Here is a 10799-nt window from a genome sequence, read left to right as displayed (position 1 = left end):
GTTGGGTGGGGCTTCCTGGAAAGCTCTTTAAAAATGGATGGAGTTATGCAGAATAGGTAAATCTACAGAGACAGAATAAAGGCTAGGGGTTGCCAGGGGCTGGGGGTAGGGAGGAAAGGGCGGCAACTACTCAGTGGTACGAGGGTTCCTTCTGGAACGAGGGAGTCGGCAGTTGCACAACAAGGTGAGTGTATTAAATGCTACTGAATTGTTCACTTTTACATGGTTAACTTTATGATATGAATTTCACCTCCATTGGAAAAGAAAACAAACAAACAAACAAACAAACAGATGGATTCAGCCAGCATTCACTTTTTTGTGCTTTGCCTTTCTTCCTTCCCTGCCAGGGATGAGGATGTGATGCCTAGAGGGGCAGCAGCCATTTTTTCAGCATGAGGACAAGATAACAACAACAGTAACAACTAACACTTATTAGAGCACTTAACACGCTCCAGATTCTTTTCTGAGCTCTTTACATATATCGACTCAGTTTTTACAACAACCTTATATAGAAGGTAGTTATTCCCATTTTATAGATGAGAGAACTGGTACAAAAAAGAAAAATGATAGCATATTCTAAGGATGGCAGAGTGGAGTCCATGGGAAACCTGGGCCCTTCATGCACCATGGAGTCTCTGTGGCAGTCCTGAAAACCCAACTTTGGTCTTCTTACCCCTTGAAAAAAGGATGTGCTTAATATCAATACTTAAACCACTGTAGTTGGTGTTTCAGGCATTCTGAGATTCAAAGTCAGCTGTATCTGACTGTCGTGCAAGCGTGCCTACAGCTATGCTCTCTTAGCCTGCAAATCCATTATCAAGGGCTGTTTGGTCCCTCCGATCCCACTTGGTGGTGTTTCTCTCCAGTACAGATGGGGACGCCCGCCACTCTGCAGCCCATTGCCCCACACAAGGCCTGGTCTCTACAAATCGTGTGGTGTAATATTGGACTTAGCAGCTTGGACCAGGGAAAGGAACTCAGGGTACAGGAGGGGGCTGGCCCCAGGTATAAAGCAAACATCAAAGATGCAGAGAACTGCCCTGAGGAGGGCGCCTTCTCAGGTGGGCTGGGTCCAGACAGAGGGAGACGGTCAGGAAACGGTCTGCCCTGGCAAAGAGCACAGCTCTTGAGAGAAAGCGCCAAGGCATGGATGTACAGAGAAGTTCGGGAAGTGCCAGGTGGCTGGGTGGGGCCCGAATAATGGTCGTTTGTGTTGGGCCAGGGAGAGACCAGGCCTGAAGGATGAAGGTCCTGCAAAGTCAGCACTCGTCGTCCTGAAGGGCAACTGCGCAGAGATTTCTACAGCACCCAGAAGGAGAAACGGCAGGAGGCGAGTCACATGTTTTGTAGAAAGGAACTGAGACAGAGAGGGGAATGGATTCCGCTCCTGCTGCATAGCCAGCCAGCGGCGAGGGCGAGACTTGAACCTGGGTCTTTTAACTTCCCATCCTATGCGTGCCTACTCAAGCACGGGATTGTCAGTAACTCTGGGCAGGGAAGGGCCACGGGAGGGCTCTGAGCAGAGGAGTGAGGACCTTCTACGGGAAACTTCTCTCTTGCCAGCGGACATGGACGGGGTGGATTTGAGGTAATCCGCTCGAGGCCAGAGACTCCGAATGTACTGCATTTACCGTTCTGCATGTTCAGTCTTTAGAGCCGTGGGTTTGTGTTGCGGTCTGCATGTCGTCTATGTAGGAACACACACGATATAACCATACGTTATTGAAAAAGCGCATGTCCAAGATCCAACTTAATATTACTCTAAGCACATTAAAGGGAGAAGTCCAGGCGAGAGCCAACCAGGGTTGAGAGACACCTTGTTGTGGATGCTGTCAGTGCCCGGACACACGCCTGCCTCCCAGCTACCAGGATGTCGGCTGCCAGCACTGGCAGCTGCCCCCTGCTCTTGAGAAGCGCCCTCAGCCCAGTGGCCAAGCCTCTGCCAGTCCTGGCCCTTGACGGATGGGGGTACAGTAGACCTGTCTCCTGGCCTCAAGGGGGCTTGGCTCTGCGGGTCAAGGGCCCCAGCACCCCCAGGGGGTCAGGCGGGGGCTGCATCCTTGTGTGCCCCCAGCTCTTTTCCTCACGCCTCTTCTGAGAGCTCAGCTTCAGAGGGCTCTGACCGAAGACCCTCCCTTGAAAGGCGTTTCTATGAGGTGCCAGCGGCGGATGTCTCTTGTCCCATTTAATCCTCATGATAACTCTTGGGGGGCAGCCTCACCCATGATGACACTCCTTCTCGGAAGTGCCCCCTTCCTCCTTTCACCCAGGTGGGCTCCCCTTGTGCTCTATGACCCACCTTTGCCGGTTAGAGCCCCCTGTGCCATGGACCTCAGTGGTGGAGCTTGGGCCCCTCGGGGCCAGAGTCTTTCTCCCAGGAGGCTGCAAGTGGGACTGAAAGACGGTGGCCAGACTGAATGAGCTTGGGTCTGTCGCATGTAAGGTTATGTTTGAGCTACGGGAGCAGCCAGCTTTTGCCACAGGCGCCAGATACGTGAAGGAAACCTGTCTGCAGAGGAGAAAAGTGAGGCAGAAGCACAGAGGGGAGAGAAGGGAGGGGAGGAGCTCCCATCGTGGCTCAGCAGTAACGAACCTGGCTAGTGTCCACAAGGACGTGGGTTCAATCCCTGGCTTCGCTCAGTGGGTTAAGGATCTGGCATTGCCGTGAGCTGTGGTGTAGGTCACAGATGCAGCTTGGATCTAGCATTGCTGTGGCTGGGGTGTAGGCTGGCAGCTACACTTCTGATTCAACCCCTAGCCTGAGAACCTCCACATGCCATGGTTGCAGCTCTAACAAGACAAAATAATAATAATAATAATAATAATAGTAATAATAAAATAAAATAAAATAAATGAGAGGGGAGATGGAGAGGGAGCCTTGCCTGAATTTCTGATGCCTTTACAGGGGGTAGTGTCAGGCTCTGTGCCCCTCTGCCTTGGGGCTTCAGGAGGTACCCTGGTCTCCTGAGACGGTCCTGATTTTGCTTACACTAGCTTGAGAACATGAAAAGTGCTGGGTAAGATGGGAGTCTTGCCCCCTCTTTGCAGATAATGAGAAGGCTACTCAGGAAGGGTGATCATCAGCTCGTGGGAACCCAGCCAGAAATGGGCACAGCTAGAACTCTCAGCGGGGTCTGGCTCATTCCAAGGTCAGGCTGCTTGGACTGCTCATGTCCACCCACTGGGGACAGGACTCTGGGCACCTGGACGCTGCATCTCTGAGCATCCTAACTCTGGGCTGGCAGAAATTGCTTCCTCAGGCCCAGGAATTCCCAAGATGCCTTGGAACACGGCAAGGGTGTCACCTCACTCTGGAAGCTGCCCCTTCTGACCTGGCATCCATCACTCTCCTGCGAGCAAGGGGTCTGGGCTAGCTTTGCAGCCAGGCTCAAAGGACGGCCTGGACCCTCTCCCTGAGGACGACCTTGACCTCTGCTTGCTGCGTAAGTGGGACTTTGAGACCCTGCCTCTCTGTGGGAAGGGGAGTTTCACCTGAACTGCGTTTCCTCACCAGCATCGCCCGTCCCGTAAGAATCAGGCTGGTAAAGGGCCAGCGCTGAGCCCAAAGCAGGCACGATTAATCATTTCCTCCTCCACGCTGCTGCTCCTGCATCCTGTGTCTGAGTCACTTCCGCATCCCTACACCTAATATACCTAACACGGTGCCCAGCACAAAAGAGGCATGGGGACACGTTTGCTGAATGAATGGCACTGCACCTCACACTGTTGGATGTTGTGTCTACTCGGTCCCCTTAACAACACTTAAAGCAGCATGAAGGCAGGGCCCAGCTCTGCTCTGTGATGCGGGAAGGGCCGGGATGGTGCCTTGCAGAAGCGTGGCTCTGCAGAGGGTCAGGAGTCTTCGGGATGAATTGCAGCTCATCTCTCTGGGTCTCAACATCTTAGGCAAGTTATTCCTCCTCCCCGAGCCTCAGTTTCCTCATCTGTAAATGGGGATGATAATAATAGCACCACCTAACCATATAATCAGGAGGATTAAGTGAGATAATACACCTGAAATTCCATCTCGGGCCTAACACAGAAGCTCGGGGAATATTGATTTTCTCCATTCTGCTATTTCCCGCAGTGCCTGACATATGGTAGGCATTCAGTAAATGCTAGGCCACCTTCAGGCCATCCTGGATCCAGCAGCCCTGTTCAAGTTACCGGCTGGCAGCAGCGGTATGAATGGACCCAGGAGATACCAGCAAAGCCCCGTAAAACTGTAGTGCACAGAATCAGGAGCTAATAAGCGACTGCCTTTTTTTTTTTTTTTTTTTTTTTTTTTTTTTTTTTTTTTAGCCTTTTAGGGCTGCACCTTCGGCTTATGGAGGTTCCCAGGCTAGGGGGTTGAATCAGAGCTGTAGCTGCCGGCCTACACCACAGCCACAGCAACTTGGGATCTGAGCCACATCATCGACCTACACCACAGCTCACAGCAACGCTGGATCCTTAACCTACTGATCGAGGCCAGAGATTGAACCCGCATCCTCATGGATACCAGTTGGTTCATTACCACTGAGTCATGATGGGAACTCCAATGACTGCTGTTTTAAGCCCTAAGGTTTGAGTAGTAGCTGATGTACCAAGTAGGTTCCTAAGTTACTAAGACAAACACGGATGTTCTAGAAAGGGCGGGGATGGAACTGGTCTTTCGTAGTAACTAGAACCAGTACACTCTCTCTGTCTGTTGTCTTTGGTTTTGTTTTTAATTTTAATTCCCCACCGATAACTCTCACCAGGAGGCTCAGATGGCAGCCCTGGGGGAGCAGCCTGTGCAGGTGCAGCCCGCGTCCCCCTGGTTTTTTCTGAACACTGCCTTTTTTTCTCTTTCACAGCACACTGCTTTTTTTCATGGTGGAAAAAATCTAGCTGAGTTTTGTACCCTTGCCCCTTAGCTTCTGGGGAAAACCTGACTCGTTTCCCTGCAAGTCCCTGAGTGAAGACTGGTTGGCCCAGCTCAGGTCAGGCACCCCCGGTGATGGGGTGGGGAGGGCGGGATGGCGGAACACAGCCTTGATGATACATGCTGGCACAGCGTGGTGCCAAGCACTGTTCTAAGGCATAATGCGTATTAACTGACTTCAGCCTCACAGCAAAGGCAGTCCAACCTGAGCTGTTATTATCACCGCTCTGAGGTGAGGAAGCTGAACACGGAGGCACAGAGAGCTGGAGTAACTTGTCCGAGATCACACAGCCAGAAAGAGGTGTCGCCAGGATTCCTACCGAGACTGTCTGACTCCAGAGCCCACACCTGTATGGCCCAGTCTGCTGGCCCCTGAGATTGAGCTTCTGGGGGGATCCGAAGAACTGAGGCGAGGGCACGGTGGAGACCCCCCGGGAAGGAGCTGGAAGACTTGGCCCAGAGAAGGGAAGCCTTCAGCACACTGCCTTCCGGTCTCTAAATGGCCGTTGCAGGTAGTGGGAGTGGAAGGTTCTGGGTGACCTCTGGAAATGAAACTGGGACCACTGGGGTATGGGTCTGCTCAGTGGAAGGAATTTCTTCCGAGTCAGAGGTGTCTGAGGCTGGTAGAACAGCTTCTGGAAACACAAGGGTCTCGTTGCCCGGAGTCGGAGGAGCCACCTCACCAGGGCAGTTGTTTCGAAGATGCCTGCCATCCCGCCTCTGAGGGGACAGCCTGGCAGGGCACGAGGAAGGCGCTCAGTGGGTGGGCGGCTGGACGGGTCGGTGGTTCCCAGAGCTTCGGATCAGCAAACCATGCCCTTCCAAAATTACTGGAACTGACGTCATGTGGCTAATTTTTTCCCTGGCGGAGAGTCGTGTGCCCCCTTTATGTGTCAGGACACGTGAAACAGCCCAACAAGCCAGCTAAACAAACTAAAAGCAACTACCAGCCACTCACCACTTCCTAAGAGGGAGGCCATTGCAACACCAAAAATCCAAACGGACACTATCTCAGAATAAATGATTGGTTGGTCTCAAGGATGAGCAGCTGACAAAGTTACATAAACATAACCAAAAAAAAAAGTCATCGTGGCTCAGCAGGTAACAAACCCGACTAAGATCCACGAGGATGCGGGTTCAATCCCTGGCCTTGCTCCGTGGGTTAAGGATCCGGCATTGCCGTGAGCTGTGGTGCAGGTCGCAGAGGGGCTCGGATCTGGCGTGGCTGTGGCTGTGGCTGTGGCCAGCAGCTGTAGTTCTGATTCCACTCCTAGCCTGGGAACCTCCATTTGCTGTGGGTGTGGCCCTAAAAACACCCCCCAAAGGTGGAACAGAATACTGGGGGGGACATGGAGAAAGAGGGCCCATATCAGCCCATACCTCAGTAAACATCTACTGTTTCTCAGCAGATGGAGGCTGCTGTGTGATCCTCTCCAGTTTCCCGTGGGTGTGACCTGCTTCCTTGGCTGGTGTGTAAATTCCCCGGGGTGGGGGGAAGTCATGTGCCCTCTTGAATGCCCGGCCTGGTGCTGTCCTGGCTGGAGACTATGGGATGTGGGTGTTGCCCGGCCTGGTTCAGATTGAGGGCACAAGGGTGGGCCAGGCAGGAAGAGGCAGCTGGGGGTTTCCTCGGGGCGGGCTGGAAGCCAGCCTGCCAAGGAATTTCCCCTGTCAGGGCTTAATCCTGTCTTCCATGTGGGATGAGCACAGCAGGGGAAGATGGGCTGGGCTCTTCACTTCCCCAGAAACCAGCTGTTCGGCGCGGGGGAGGGGAGGAGACGTGGGTACCTTCCTCCTGGGGAGGAAGATACAGGGTCTCACAAGTATCAGGGTCTGCTTCTTCTCTCCTGGGAAGGAAATACACCCCAACAACCGCAGAGCTGACTGGTGCCCAGGGAGAAATCTTGGCTTGGCTGGGCGTCCACCAGCTCTTTAGCCAGAGCTGTATACTAGAAACACAACGCCAGCCATGTGCGAAATTGTAAGTGTTCTAGTAGCCACATTTTTAAAAAGAGAAACAAGTGAAATTCGTTTAAATAAAAAATTTTATTTAACCCAGTACATCCAAAATTACATCATCTCACTGTAGCATGCAACAAATATAAAAATGACGCCACGGGTGCGACCCTAAAATAAATATATATGTGTGGGGGGGGCATATACATGTATACATATGAGGTATTTGACATTTTTCGGCACATATTCAATCTTTGAAATCCGGGGTCTCCTCTCTTCTTACAGCCCAATTTGGATTAGCCACATATCAAGGGCTCAGCAGTCATTGTGGCCAGTGGCTGCCATTCTGGACTGAGCAGCTTTAGGCCATGGATTCCGGATGCGAAGGCCTGGGAGACTCAGAATTTCTGCATCCTGAGATCGCCCTGGGAAGGACTTCAAGGTCAGCTGGCCAGGCCCCTCACAGGTAAGGAAATGACTTTCCTCAAGGAGACTCTGCTCCGAGCAAAGCGGAGGCCCACGCCTGGGGGTCCGTGTCCCAGCGTCAGAGAACCCCTATCCCAGCAGCCCCCCGGCCCGTGGAGAAGGGTCGCCAATGGCCTCCATCAAGGTCTAAAGCAGGAGCCGGGTGTGAGGCACCAAGACCGGGGAGGAGGTAGGCATCGTCTCCCCTGCCAGCTTCTCTCGTCCTGGAGGGAACGTCGGAGCACAGGGCGGGCAGGAGCTCCTCTGACGGCGCCTCAGCGTGGACTCAGGCCCATGCCTTCCCTCCCGATTCTTCTCTCTTCTTTTCCTATAAATCGCTGCTTATGATGAGCTATTAGTCCCTGCACTTGGTTGCAGATTACAGACAGGCCAGCCTTCCTGGGGGAAGGGCAGCTAACTCCGCCTGGGGCAAACAGGGCAGGCTCCCTGCTGGACGGAGACAGAGGCGCGGAGGAGCTCAGAGGCGGGCTGGCGAGGGGCGCAGATGAAGGCAAAGGGGCTTCAGGCCGAGGGTGACAGAGGGGGGCTGTGTGAGGGAGCTGGTCTTATTTTCCCAGGGGCAATGGCTGCTATTATTCCTTCTCCTCACTTCCACCTGGGTCCAGGAGTTGCCATGGCTTCCCAAGAAAGAAGGAAAATTCCATTTTTTTTTCTTTTTTTCAGGGCTGCACCAGCCATATATGGAGGTTCCCAGACTAGGGGTCAAATCGGACAGCTGCCCGCCTACGTCACAGCCACACAACACAGGAACGGAGCCACATCTTCGGCCTAGGCTGCAGTCTGCAGCAATGCAAGATGCTTAACCCACTGAGCGAGGCCAGGGATTGAACCCGTATCTTCACAGACACTAGTCAGGTCCTTAACCCACTGAGCACAGAGGGAACTCCAAACTCCACTTTTTATTGGTCTGCCTCCCCTGAGGTCCTAAGAAGACCAGCACACGGCGGGCACTCAGTGGATGGAAGGGAAAGAGGGAAGCCGATGAAGAGGACTTTAGGTTGAGTCCAGTCCAGCTGGGTCAGGGAGTCCAGGGACCAGCAAAGGGGGCAGGAAGGGCACTGGTGTGTCCGGAGCACCTCATCCTCAGAATCTCATTCATAACCCAGTAGCAGGAGGTAGGCGCTATTTCCCTTGTTCTGGGGAGGAAAACAAGGCTCAGGGATGGCCAGTGACCTGCTGGTGTTACGGCCCATTCTGTCTACTTCAAAGGCTGATCTTTCTAGGTTCTTTCTGGCATGGCCTCATCTGGCTTCTGCCAAGAACCCAGCCGTGACCAAGCTCTTGGCAGGCACCCCCGCCTTCGGGAGAGCTGCTTCCCTGGGAGCTCCTGGTGAAGAAGAGGGTCCTGGAAAAGCCTCCTGCTACACCCTCTACCCGCCCTGGGCTTGGAGAGACCCCATCCCGACACCCTTCCCCCGGGTGAGGATGGGAAGCAGCTTGGGGAGGTAAAGTGGCTTGCTCAGGGTCATACAGCAAGGGGGTGAGAGAGGTGAGACTGACCGCCCTGCCCCTGGGCGCTGACTCATGGTGCCTGCTGTGGGAAAGCCACTGCCAGTCTCTCAGCCTTGGCTTTCCCAGCCAGGCAATGGGTAGGATTGCTTTGGCACATCTGCCTGGGCCCGGAGCCAGGGGACGGGGGAAAAAGCTGAGCACAGCGCATCACCAGGGCGCCTCGCCCTCGCCCTGCTCCACTGCCAACTGTTCACATGCGGCATGCTTCCCCAGGGGCAGGAGCCTTTCCAGGTCTCAGAGGGACCCAGCTAGGCTCTGATGTGGCTCAAATCCCCAGCGCCCAGCACCGACAGAGTGACCAACCACCTTGGTTTGCCCAGGACAATCTCAGTTTATGGCTCCAAGTCCTGCAGCCTGGGTGCCCCTCAGTCCTGGGCAAACGGCACAGCCGATCATTCTAGACCTGACACCAAGTTGATAGTTGGTGCTCAAGAAATGTTCTAAGTGAATGAACACAATTAACGGACTCAAGAACAACAAATGAACTGCAGGCCTGGGAGGGAGGCAGAATGGAGACTGCTCTGCCCATTTTATGGATGAGGAACTGAGTCCCAGAGAGTTTAAACTTGCAGTTTGCTTGTGCCTATCTCATGTCCTTTTCCCAGCACCAAATTGCCTCTAAATGGTCCCTTGAGTGTTTGGAGCTGGTCACTGGGGTGGGGGGCAACTGGGCACAGAAAAGGCATTCAGTGGACTTTTGTATGTGTGTGTCTTTTTTTGTCTTTCTAGGGCCGCGCCCTTGGCATAGGGAGGTTTCCAGGCTGGGGTCCAATCGGAGCTGTAGCCGCTGGCCTACACCACAGCCACAGCACCGCCAGATCCAACCTCGTCTGTGGCCTACACCGCAGCTCATGGCAATGCTGGATCCTTAACCCACTGAGCAAGGCCAGGGGTCGAACCCGCAACCTCATGGTTCCTAGTCGGATTCGTTTCTGCTGAGCCACGACAGAAACTCCCCATTCAGTGGATTTTGCCCATGGTAAACTTGAGGTTGGAAAGGACAAGGGGAGAAGAGGGCTGCTCTGCTTCAGCTCCGCAGCCTCTGTGGCCCTGCTGGGGTTGGTGGGGTCAAATCTCACTTTAGCCGCTTCAGCTGTGTGGCCGTGAGCAAGTGACTCACTCTCTCAACTGCAGTTTCTTCGTCTGTAACAGTGGGAATACAAGACGAATGCTCAGCATCTGAGATTGTTGTTGCAAGGATTAAATGCGCTAATGCACAGAAAGCACTTATCACAGGGCCTGGCACCGACGTTGTGCTCCAGAAACGGCTGCTGTGATTTTTCCTCTTAGGCGCCGCAGGCATTGGCTGTGTTCTGCTCAGGGTGTGGTGGGGCCCCGGGGGGTGCCTTGGAGGACAAACCCCTGACACTCCTATTACTGCGTGCCCTCTGCGGATCCCGCAGCCCCTCTGCGCCTCCATCCGCGCTTCTGTAAAATGCAACATTACCCCAGTCCAGGTGGTTGGGAGAAGGGCTGAGCGCGTTGGTGTGTACTTGGGGTGGGGTAGCAGGGGGAGATTCTTAATAAACGAGCCGTGCCTTCCCTCCCCACGCGCACCCTACTCCTTAGAACTCACCTTGAGACATACAATTCGTCCGTTTTACCAAAAAAGGCAGCCGTCGTAGAAGGTATTCCCGAACATCTGTTTGGCGAGGAAGGGATGAAGGAGTGAAGGAATGAAGGGGGAGGGTGGTTGCGCGAATGAATGAAAGGATGGATGGCGCGTGGGAACCCGCGCGAGAGCTTGGCCCGGGCTTGCCCAGCCAATCGGGCTGCAGGCTCGGCCGCCTCGCCCCGCCCCGGTGTGGGGACGCGGGGACGGGCCTGGGTGCGAGGAGGTCGCCCTGGGAAGGGGCCGTGAGCGCGCCGAGCGCCGCCCAGGAGTTCGCGGCGGGAGGGCGGCAGGCGGGCCGAGCGGCTCCGCGGGCTGCCGGGCGGG

The 10799-nt window shown here is 54.3% G+C and overlaps 1 long non-coding RNA gene across 1 annotated transcript; it reads right to left on the bottom strand.

Moving 5' to 3' along the window:
• LOC106507677 lies at positions 8002-10581 on the bottom strand. The gene is made up of 2 exons (XR_001303849.2): positions 10437-10581; positions 8002-8484 (listed from the first exon to the last, which is right to left on the bottom strand). It is a non-coding gene; the product is annotated as an uncharacterized LOC106507677 (long non-coding RNA).

The sequence above is a fragment of the Sus scrofa genome, chromosome 6 (assembly GCF_000003025.6).
Source record: "Sus scrofa isolate TJ Tabasco breed Duroc chromosome 6, Sscrofa11.1, whole genome shotgun sequence".
NCBI lineage: Eukaryota > Metazoa > Chordata > Mammalia > Artiodactyla > Suidae > Sus > Sus scrofa.
This window is presented reverse-complemented; position numbering and strand designations above follow the sequence as displayed.